The following is a 12,314-nucleotide window of genomic DNA, read 5'->3' as shown; positions in this document are numbered from 1 at the left end:
ATTTTTTGGAGGGGAATGGGCATAGAGAGGGACATAGACATCATATCCTCTGAGCCCTTCTATGTAAGTACCCAGGGAGGAATTTCAGCTATTTTCAGTGAAGGAAATTGTTTTCACTTTATGTGGTAGCACTGAGCAGTTGTGTTTGTATACATAAAGATGTGCATATAATTACTTTTATTTTATTTAATGAAACAGCATTTATGAATATTTTTTCCAGCTAACTGGACAGCACTGAGACCTTGAGCTGACATAACTGCTTACTCTTGCTTATTTTTACAGAACAGAATAAAAATTCTACCTTTAAGAATTTCTTCGCTTTACTGAATGCAGAACAGGCAGGATACAAGAGACAGGAAAAATGGGCATGATATAAAGGAGAAATCTGGAAAATTTCTAGTCAAATCCAGCTCATTCTGAATGATGTTTCTCTTGACTTAATGCATTTCCTGGCAAAATTATTCTTTCTCTTCCCTCTAAAGTGTTACCTACTCTCATCCTGCCACATTTGACTTGTGTGTCAGCCTTTCTTAAAACAGAGATTTAATCTTTCCTTCTTCAGTATTCTTAGTGAACCTATCTGGATATTGACATTAAATTTAAAAAAATAACTTTATTAAGAATTGCCTGGAGAGAGCAGAATAGATTTGCATTAAAATAAAAGCAGAAATAAATAAAAATGTCCAACAGGTGAATTCTGTTATTCTATTCTGAAAGGCACACGGATTATACTCTAATCAGAAAAAATTTACAAATATGTCCTTTACATATTTAAAATCATTCTCTCTAATTAACCAAAATCTAATCACCATCTTTTTGGAGAACTGCTTGTATTCTATGTTTATTTTTTATGACAACCCATTCATGACAAATTAATAAATAGAATACATGAGCAGTGAAGGTCAAATATGTCTACTGAAATGGAACAACCAAATCTAAGACTCCTAGCGTTCTCTCTACCCCATCATTACCTGATAAAAGATTTACCATTAACAGGTTCCATAAGCAAAGATTTACCATTAACAGGTTCTGTAAGCAAAGTGATGCTATAAGCAAAGAGGTGCTTCTACCACTGGCCTGTCTCCATGGCCAGGACTCAATCACCACAAATTGAAGATAAGGTTTCTCTAACTATAATTTGGAAATTTCATGGATTTTCTGTTGTTTAGCAGAAAAGAGACATTTCAATGTATTACTTTATGCTAAAGCTCCAGAAATGAGTCTTCCACAAGACTCTAATGCAGTTTTAATTTTATAAGAGAGCCAATTGATTTTTATGGGCCAAAAGTCTGAAAAGTCATTCCAGCAAGTCTTCTAAAATGTTGAAAATTCATATATAATATTTAATGGTTTTACTATCAAGTGTCTTAAGTATTTTTTAAGTAATAAGAAGTTAAATACAAAATAATCCCATTGCTTTTATTAACAGAATTGCAACAAAATAGATGCCAGTTTCATTTATGCATATTATGAAATAACATTTTGCAAAAATGTCCATTTGCTTTGTCAGGATGAGAACTATTTCCTCAGAAATCATCTCACAGCAGACATTTTTTTTTAATCCAGATAAAACTTGTCTTGAACTAATCAAATATATATTATACAACTATGACACCACTAATATGAAGCCAAATTAACTGCTCGACACTGAATTCTTTGTCATGTTGTTGTCAGCAATTAAACATCACAGCAGAAAAATGTGTCTATTGGCACTAAAAAAAATTTACCTTGACAATAAAGGCTTGCATTCACACACAGGACTTTGTAAAAAATTTGCGCTAACGCTTTGCAACCCCTGCTGCTGCTTCTGCTGATGTCCTCAAGCAGTTACCTTTTTTGTAGTCCACTGTACTATTGGGCTTATTTCCAAGAACTGATACAAACTAAGTCGTGGGATCATCTACTTAGCCAGCAGATGAAAACAAGCAGAAGGAGGAGGGATATATGGATTCCAATCTCTGTTTATGAGAACATCCTTCCTGTCATCAATATCCGCATTCCATTAACGTATGGTTTCAATTCTGCCTTTGCGATGTGGTTCAAGCACAATAGTCAAAGCATATATGTTCCAGTCAAGCACATTTCACTTTATATTAAATCAAATAAGAAGGGATACCATAGCAGTTTCTGTGAAAGCTCTAGCTGTTTAGTAACCTGCTGCTCCTAATCATTTTCAATAGTACTGCAAAGCTTTTCCATTACGTAAGAGCAAATGCAACCTCTGATAAAATATTATGGATAATATCCATGAAAAATAAGATGTACTCCAAAATGCTTATGGTTTTCATTATTTATCTAGTTGTTTAAAATTTACATTAATTAAAATATTACTTTGTCAAAAACTTGTTTGAAAGAGCACAAAATGAGAAAACAAACCTGAAAGGGAACAATTAATCATTAATAAATCAAAATCTCTATATAATTTCCTTTATTTCCATAGCATGTGCACTGTATCCAGGTTCATGGCCTGCAAATAGCCTTAGGAAAACGTTTGGAATGTGAACTGATACTGCAAAGGAACTGAGGAATCTATTAAAAAGATATTTAAAGGTATATAAGCTATACTCTGGCTTCATTTGCTGGGGTCAGCTCTAGGGTATGCACTAGAGTCCCAGTGTCTGTGAGTACAATGTACATGCACAAGTGTGAGTACAGTGTACATGCAGACACCTATATATAACCACATAAATCTAGGTGCCTCAATCTGAAAGATGAATTCCACATTAAAGGTCTTACAAGGCAGCTTTAATTAACCTGGAGATGCATCAAATAGATGTATTTATTTATGTCAGCAAACTGCTGACAATATAGAATCCTAGAAACATTTACTTAGCCTGCCAGGAATACTGAAGTTTATTGCTTATATTAATTTTCCAACATCAAGAAGTCAGATATTTTTGCAGAGCATTGCATCACCACATGCACATATAACTGTCACCAAGTATGAGCTGCATCAGACCCAAGGACTAGATCTGCTTGATTTTTTTCCATGCCTTAAGTTTATGACATTCGCACAACCTGTAGACAAGGAAATAAAATAATCTTAATCTGCAGCTCTAGTATCCTTTCTAAGAATTAAACATTCTTGACTAATGTGTAAAATTTCAGAAGAAATTTGATCTGAATCAGTATTATAACTGAATGAGTAATTCCTGAACTTTGCACTAAATTTGTAACTATGTGTGAATGCATGTGATTACCACACACCAGCCTCTACTTTCAGACAGCATAAATTCCACTGTGAAAAAAGGATTGATATGGTTTAATAAAAGGCGATTTCTCTTATGATGACGAGAGTTACTTAAGACAAGACAATTTTAATTTTGGGAAAGAATAGTAGCATGCCACCTGTACCAGTGATCCATCTCTAATCTCTGTTATCTTTTCTGAGGCTTCCCATGACTTCTGGAAAATTTGTTTCTTGCTAAAGATATAAAAGAGGATCAGACTATTGGTATCACAGAAACAGCATTTATAGGACTGCACCTGGATGCTGAAGCATTTTTCTTTCTTACACCAGGTGCTGTATCTAACTTAAATCTGCTTGGACAAATCATATAGTCATAGAATACCTTACACATTTATTAAAATGCTTTCTCTAGTCATTGTGTATGTTCGATCTATTTCTCCTTCTTTAGAAATGAATAGGACCAAGATAAAATCCTTGGGTTCCATAGAATTACTCCTTATTCACAAAGCTGAATGATTCCTTAGCCCAGAAGTTAAACTATATTATTATGGGTGTTGTCCAAATGCCTCTTAAACACTAACAGGTAAGGGCACTGACCATGTCACTAAGAAGCCTGTTCCAAAGTTTGATTCCCCTCTCAGTAAAGAAATGCTTTGAAATGTCCAGTCTAAACCTCCTCCAGCACAGCGTTGAATCGTTCCCACACATCCTGTCACTGAATACCAGGGAGAGGTGCTCAGCACCTCCCTGTGCCCTTCCCCTCCTCAGGAAGCTGCAGAGTGGTGAGGTTACCCCCTCATCCTCCTTTTCTCCAAACCAGACCAGCCAAATTCTTCCATTAGTCTCCTGGACATTCTTTCCAGCCCTCCCACCAGCTGTTTCCCTCCCCAGGATGCACGGAAGGACCTTCCCATCCTTCTCCACCTGCAGGGCCCAGCAGGCCCCAGGTGAGGCCACCCCAAGGCTGAGCCCAGGAGGACCATCCCCTCTCCGGGCTGTGCTCAGTGCTCTGGGATGGGGTTTGTTGGGATGGGGTTTGTCCTCGGGACTGCCTGGGCACTGCTGACCCACCCTGAGCCACTTCTCTCCCACTTCATTCCTGCACCTGGTGTTACTCCTTCCCAGGTGCAGAATCCACCTGGGACTTGACAAATTTCACCCCATTTAAGATTGCTCAGTGTTCCAATCTATTTAGATCCCTCTGCAAAGGCTTCTTGTCCCTCAAGAGAATCCACAGCACCTCCCAGTCTGGATCATCAGCAAACCTGTTAGTGGTGCATCCAGATGATAAATACACAGAACTGGCCCTGGAATGGAACCCTGAGGAACAACCACTGGTGTGACCAGTCACCAACCAGATGTTGCCCCATCCACTACAGCCCTTTGGGTTCAGTCCCCTAGTCAGTTCTTCACCCACCACACCATGAACCTGCTCATCCCACAGCTCAAAAACTTGTCCAGAAGGATGTTGTGAGAGACACCATTGCTGAGGAATAGATTCAGTGCAGATAACCCTGCATCCAGCTGCAATGGAGCTGCAGGCTGAGCTCTGGAACTGCAGGCAAGAGGCCCTACATTACTAATCTTTCCTTTACAAAGGGCATTGGGATCTGCAGCCAGGGGACCAACATTCAGAGGCACAACAGGAGCTAAGAATCCCAGACTCTTGCAAGCTTATACTCGCGATTACATAAAAGTCCAGAGTTTCCTTTGTTTGAGGACCCTCCTTGGGAGGCACCCAGCATGAGCTGTAATTTTGTTACTTATTGTACTGAGATTAAATTATTTTAAGGACCAATAAGTCTGACATTCTACTATGGAAAACATGGTGCTGAGTGACTGAGGAACTATTGTCTGACAGTGTGAGTGTGGTGTGTGAAGGGGGTTAGCAGGGCACTTAGCAGCTCTGTAGCTGCACACTGAAATGGCTTTCTGTCCCAACTCGGATAATGCAAGTGTGGCTGCTAGGGTGGCTCCTGGGTGGCAGGACAGGAAAGTTTCTTTAACAGTATCTACATCCTAATAAAAATCCAGGGAAACTACATCCCCTGCCTTCCCTTCCTCAACTAGATGTATCTTTCATAGAGGAATAGCAAATTAATAAAACAGGATTCTCCCTTTTTAAAACCATGCTGACTACATGTGATGGTTGCATTGTTGGTTACATGTTTTTTAATAGTACCAGTATAATCTTCTACATATTTTTTCCAGGAACTCAAATTAGTTCTGTCCTGGTTCCAGCCAGGACAGAGTTAATTTTTTCAGCAGTCTAGAGCGGGGATGCCTAGAACACAGAGGTTATTCTATACCAGCTCATTGCCAGAGGCAGGGGGAAAGGAGTCACTTTCCAGAAGGAAGGGCTTTTTTCTACTTGGGGTAACATGGGTGCAGTCAGGATCCATAATGTACATTTTGGCACAAAAATCACTCTCTCTTTTGTGCACTTTTGTTATTAATTTTATTGCTGCTACTGATTATTTTATTTCATTGCTGTATTCAGTAAATTGTTCTTACCTTAGCCCTTGAGCTTCACCATTTGTGCCTTCAATTCTCCACACTAGCCCACCACAGCTGAAAGGGGAAAGGAAAGCAGAGGAGTGAGACAGCACCCTATGATTTAGAGAACCTTGATGGGAGCAGTGAAGTGAGGAGTATCATTCCTAAACAATTACAAGTTCCCTGGCTCTTCCCTTGTCAGGGTCCTCTTGGCAAGACCCCAACAGTGTGAAAATCCTTTTTTTCCTAGCCCAGCTGCTGAAGAAAAGGTCTGGAATGCGTGAAGCCAAGTTTTCAAGGTTGTTTATTTTTTCTTATCTATAATAGTTTCTCTCTGACCTGCTGAGGTCCAGCTAGTACAGAAGCCATGGCAGTCTCCTCTCAGCCCCAGGCATCTCCCACATTTTATACTCAAAATTATGTGTACCATGTTTACAGTTCCCCTACCAATACCTAAAATCTACATTGGACAGTGTGTTCCTATCCTAGACCAATAGAAAAGTGTCACTATCACACCGAGACATGGAGGACAAGGAGAACAAAAAAAAGGTTAGGACACGCCCAAATCCCTCCATCTTGTTTGCGAATTACATTCTAAAAAAACTCCCAAAATTCTACTTTTCTACCCTATGTCAATTTCTCTATTACACTACTCAAACCCCTTTGGCTTGTAATTCTTCATATAAGGTTGGCAGCCTCTCCCATGGGCTAAAATCAAAGCCACAGGTGTTTTTTACTTGCTCCCAAGGTTCCTGGGCCCTTTGCCAGGGTCTCAAGGCATCCAGGGCAGCCAGAGGGATGCTCTGGACATTCCCTCACACCTTTTTTGTAAATTGGAATGCCACTGTCTTGTTTCCAACCAGCAGAAACCTCCAAGATCTTTAATAAATGATTAAGGGAAGTCCTGCCACAATATTCAGTAGCTCCCTCAGTATCCTGGAACAAATCCCACCAAGTCTCAAGGACTTGAGAACAGTCAGCTGATACAGCTGGTCCCTTACAACTTCAGTGTCCAAAAATGGAAATTCACAGTTCCTGCACTGGTGGTCTACAGACTCAGGGCATTGGTAAGCCCCAGGTCTGTTTTTAAACATTGAGGCAAAAGCCACATTGAATGCCTTCACTTTTCTTCATCCCTAGTAGTCAGCTAAATATCTTCAGCAAGTATTGGTCCAATGTTTTCTTTAGATGCCCTCCTGTTATTAACATATTTTAAAAAGCCTTTCTTGTTGTCTGACAGATCACTGGCCAGTCTCAACTCTAACTGAACTTTGACTTTTTGTGTCTCCCCCCTGCATATATGAGCCACAGCTTTGTAATTTTCCTGCAAAGCTCGACCTTACTTTCACAGGTCATACAGTTTTCTTTTGCTCTCAAGCTCCAGGAGGAGTTCCCTGCTCAGCCAAGGGGATCTTTTGCCCCTCTTGCTTCACTTACACTGCAATGGGATTGCCTTTTCCTGGGCTTCTTAAAGACAGACGCAGGTCTGGCCCCATTGATTTGTAAGTCCTCAAAAGCAAATTCTCAGGATAGTCTGCTAAATGAAACCATTGGATATCTGAAAGTTACGTCAGGGTGGCATCTCTATTCTTCTTTTTTCTCCTTACACTAAGCACATTGAACCAAGTAATTTCCCAATTGCTGTGGCCAAGACACCCGCCTACCATCAGAGCCACCATGAGTTCTTCTCTATTCACAAATAACATGTCTAGGAGGGCAATCTTCCTAGTTTGCTCACTTAGTATCTCTGACAAGAAGCTATCAGCTAGAACCTTCAAGATTTTGAATAAACAGACATAAAAAGAGGAGGGGAAAATTATGTTTCCATTTACTAAGTTAATTTGTTGAAGAAAATCAAGCATTGTGGAATATAAACAAAACTGTTTTAAATAAGCATGTAATCTGAAAGTTTCTTGTGGGCAAAATAGCTATCATTTCCTGGAGTGGAGCCTAACTTTTTAATAAAAGCGACTCCAATACTATGAGAAAGAGCTGGAGACTGGAAATTTAGAAAAGAAAACAAAAAAACATTTGACCACATTTCAATATTGTGATGCAGGAAGTGATGGGCAGACATTAAATTACCTGAAATCCTGCCAAAGCTTACAGAGGAGCTGCAGTCAGTTCCTAAAGAACAGGGTGTGCCTCAAAACCATTGCGTGGTTCTTGTAGCAACCAAACAATGAAATTCATTTCTATGAACTAGGTATTCAGGGGAAAGGGTTGCTATTTCCACAGTTCAGTGTCTTATGATTGTAGCAACTTCCCCCTGAAGAAAATGTTCCTGCAACATGTGTCACAGCTAAGAGTTTTTAATTGGTACTATATTTGAGGATGTGTCATTTTCTATTAATTCTCAGGCTTCTCTCTACATGCAGCTAGGAGCACATATCTATTTTCTTGCAGGAATTCAGATATTGTGATTCAAATACCAAAGACAACACAAAGAAACCACATCCCCAAGCCGTTTCTATTACTTTGAGTATTGATTATGTTCCTAGTGGTAACAGCAGTTATAGTGCCTCAAAATAGTCTTTGTTTATACTAATAAGCAAAAGTGAGTTTCAACAAACTCTTATTACTTTTACGGGTTCAAATCTTGCTTCTGATACTGAAATCTCCCTGACAGCGCTTAAGTTGATGGAAGTTCATTTCATGGGAGCAGTGTTATGGGACCAGGATACAGATGTCAGGACACAGAAATTAAGAGTGCATGGACCAGAGTTTGTGGAGGGCTGGGCAATGAGTCACAGAGTTATGAATAATACTGATCATTAAAAGCAGAGCAGGAAAAACAGCTATTGGAACTTCTACAGCTTCGGGGTTTCTTTTCACAGAGCCTATTAGTTGGAAATAATTAATTTGAGGTAATAGAGTACAACTGGCCTCTGAGGGATTTTGTAGGTTTGTAAATTATTGCAGTTTTATATCCATAACTAAAGCCCTTATTGCTTGTAGTACAGCAAGCTAGCTAAGAAAATAATACAGTAAGCAAGGCAAATTAAAGTGGACATGACCTTTGCTCATTTCTTGCACTACAAGAAAAATGTGGAATGAAAGGCTGAATCTGAACAAATGCTTAATCCCACATAAATCCTTCCTATTTTTCTGGAATTGCAAGTAATGAAGAAAAGACAAATGCTTGAAGGCACTAGTATAAGGAATATGGAAAAAATACTACTAAGAGAAAAATGCAACAATTCTCAAGAAACTCTCAGACAGCAATATGAAACCCTAGCAGTCAAATGGAGCATGTCGCTTTAGCACCCAGAATAGCTAGCCCAAAGAATCCACAGCTGGATGTTGTGTGGATAGGAATTCAACTAATGACCCTATTAGTATTTCTAGAACTGATAGTGAAAGTACTAAAGGGAGGCACTAAGGAATAATTTATTAATAAGAAGTATTATAATTTATTAATAAGTAATTATTAATTTATTAATAAGTAATTATTTCAGTCCTCCTACTGAAAAAAAAGAAGCCTAATACTGCTCAAACAATACAGTTGACACAATAGCTCCAGCCAGAGATTTATAAACAAGTACATAATAAAGTTTAAAAACATTACAGGTTCAAAAAGAGATTAAACCCAAAATCTAGGAGAACTATGTAATATCTGTTTTCTAGAACTAAGTGATTAAGATCTCATTACTAATAATGAGCAATGAACTGAACATAATTACTGTCAGTCTTCACTCAAAATTTCTTTCATTTGCAGAGACACAGATATAGTCAGACAAGTCTGTTGACACTGATGTGTGAACTGCTGATTTTCACAAACAGCCTTGCTAGTGGTGATGTTCTTCTCTGTCATAGGCAAACTTGGGAATGGTTCTTACTCCTCTCACCATTTTCTGTCCTTCCTTGAGCAATATACTGATGGGCAGAGTATCTTTCAAAGAGGCTCAGTGGTGTGCCCTGGAGGCTGGTCACACACAAAGCCACCCTCCATCATTTATGAAAAAACCCAGCAACATTAGCAGCTGTACAAATGGCTTGATCCAGTGGGTACTGAACTAATAGTCTGAAATTTTTAATTAAATTCATTAATCAGTATGAGAATTAAGAGGAGATTAATTGATTGTATACTGTAGTTTACATCCTAAACAGAAATTAATAGAAAATAGATGCTTATTCCTCCAAGTAGCAACTGTAAAGTCATTATTTGGAACTCCTATTATGCCAATGTTTTATGGAGTCCTCACCAGGTACCTTATTTCAATTTTGCTTATTTTTGAAAAAATACTACATAACAGGTCTATATTTATAAGTGCAACCTAAAAACTAAATAATTGTGTGACAGTCAAGACAGTTTATCCTCAAAGGCCTCGAAGAACTTACTTTCAATCAATTTCCATGAGAATTTTACCTACAACCGGAAAAACTCTTAACCAAGCAGAAACTGTTATTCAGAAGGATAACTAAACAACACAGATGAACTAATATGCGCATTGGTTTTACCCTGTTGGATACAGCAAATAGGGCAATGTGCAGTGATGTTATATTTATGGTTATTCCATTATACATGTCATTTATAAGAAGTATCTCTAAAGAATATATTGTTTCTAATTTCTTGGGAAAGGAACCCAAAAGGATCACTTCTTTTAATACCCACAGTTGGAACTAAAAGCCCTTAGAAAAGGAAAATTCAGCTCAAGTAAGTCCTTTTAAAAGCTTACAAAGAGCTATTGAAAATTATTAATCCATTTTTTTTTCTAGGATCTGTAGATGTATAATATTTATAGAAGTACATTGCCAGGTTCTTACCACGTGTAGTAACTACATTAGGCATCTACTTATCTCTAATTAATGACTTCTACATCACAGAGAACCAACATTTAAATTCTTTCTCCATTCAATGAAGAATAATAAAGTATTCACAGTGATGAGCATTAACAGATACATGGGCCTGAGTTGAACTCAATTACTTGAGCGCAATTCTATTTCAATTACTTGAGTGTATCCTTCTGAGAGTGTACAAAAATCATCTTCTCTGGGTAAAGCCATGGTACTTCACCAATCCTGAAGGAAGTCTTGATGTCAATCTGTTAAAGACCATTAAACTTGACATATTAATCCATCTCTAAATTCCGTGAGTACTTCAAAGCCCATTAGATATTTCTAAGTTTTTATGCTCAATTTTATTTAAACTTTGACTTTTAAAGCCTAGGTTTCATGCTAGTTGCTTTCTTCGTCCAAGGACAAGATTCTCCCTACTGCAGTGCAGTCTTCAGCAAACCTAAATCTAGTCCCAGGAGGTTCTGAGAGAAAACTGGTTTCCTCTGAGAAAAGGTGATTAACCTCATTTATTTAATATTGGACTTGTTTTTTTCCTTTAACAGATGGTGACCTTCTCTAACTGCCAGGAATCCTCATGCACGTGCTGACCTGTAACTAGTCATCTATTCCAGAGAAAGTGTGCAATAGTTTGACTCTCCACTTTATCCTGGCTGACCTACAGGGTTTTTCTTAATGTTCCTACTCACTGCAAACTGGACTTTTCACCATATGACAGTGACCTCAGAAGCCAACCACATACTCTGTTAGATAAACAATATGTTTTCAAGATAAACATAATGGTGGATCAAAGCATGAGTTTTTCCAAAAAGGGACATGTTAGCTTTATTATTTGTTATGCAATCATACTCAGTTTGTTGCATTGCTGATTTTCTTTCCCTTGTGTTTTAGTTTTTGTCTGTATTTTACATATCCATTAAAAAACACCAGATACACACTCCAGCAGAGATTAAATGTCTAAAAGATGGATTTAAGTTCATGATCTTTCCTATTTCTATATAATTACATTGCCTTCCATGTTGCAGTACAGGTCTCAAAATAACTCCTCAGTTCCCCGCAATCAAAACTTTCAAGCTAGTTCAAGTTCCAGGAATTCAGTCTACAGAGAGCTCAAACTAAACAGACTCTGTCCCAATGAAAATCAGGCACTTTTCCAAAAGGTGATAATGGATAGACACCAGATGGCCGATAGAGGGGAAAACAAATCTCCTGGTATGTGCCAAAGGAAAAATTAAAAAAAAAAAAGAGAGAGAGAGAGAAAACACAATAAAAAAAAGCAAAATGAAAAGTGGATTAAAATATTGGCAGCAAAGGAAAATAGTAAAATGCAGTAAAATGTAAGGCTAGGGTACTTCCTGGCAGATGGAACAAGCCAGAAACAGAGATGAAGGACAACAGGATGCAGGAATTCTCGAGGACAGGGTCAGGTTTCAGTGGCAGGGTGCAGCCCGACACACAGCTGAGAAGGGAGGTAGGAAATGTTCCGATAGCCCTGCCCTGACAGCAGAGGTTCCAGACCATCGCAGAGGGAGTAGCCAGGTTAGAGCTGGGCAGCCTGGGCACGCTGCGGGCTGTCCGGGAGGAGCAGCAGAAGGGGCACAGGCATCCCTGAGCAGAGCAGGGACAGAGAACCAGACTGGACCAAGCCATCCCTCCCCCTTGCCCGCAGGCAGGCACAGCACCTGCGGGAAAGCATTGCCCCGCCTGCGTTATCCACCCCCGGCACGCTGTGGTTTTTAGCAGTTCTGCATTTTTTTTTTTTTTTTTTTAATTGCGTGCTTTCGCTTTAAAGCATAGCTTTGGAGTTTTAAAGGCTCCATTGGTTTTTGTT

The 12,314-nt window shown here is 38.8% G+C and overlaps 1 long non-coding RNA gene across 1 annotated transcript in view; it reads right to left on the bottom strand.

Annotated features, from left to right (window-relative positions):
* The window catches only part of LOC146763828 (uncharacterized), a 55,121-nt gene that overhangs the window by 23,212 nt on the left and 19,595 nt on the right, over window positions 1–12,314 (bottom strand). The window contains exon 2 of the long non-coding RNA XR_014951717.1: window positions 5,705–5,761. This is a non-coding gene — a long non-coding RNA (uncharacterized LOC146763828). The remainder of the gene's footprint in view (window positions 1–5,704; window positions 5,762–12,314) is intronic.

This window comes from Lonchura striata, chromosome Z, assembly GCF_050655825.1.
Source record: "Lonchura striata isolate lonStrDom1 chromosome Z, ASM5065582v1, whole genome shotgun sequence".
Classification (NCBI taxonomy): Eukaryota; Metazoa; Chordata; class Aves; order Passeriformes; family Estrildidae; genus Lonchura; species Lonchura striata.
The sequence above is the reverse complement of the archived record's forward strand: the minus strand, read 5'-3'. Positions and strand labels throughout refer to the sequence as shown.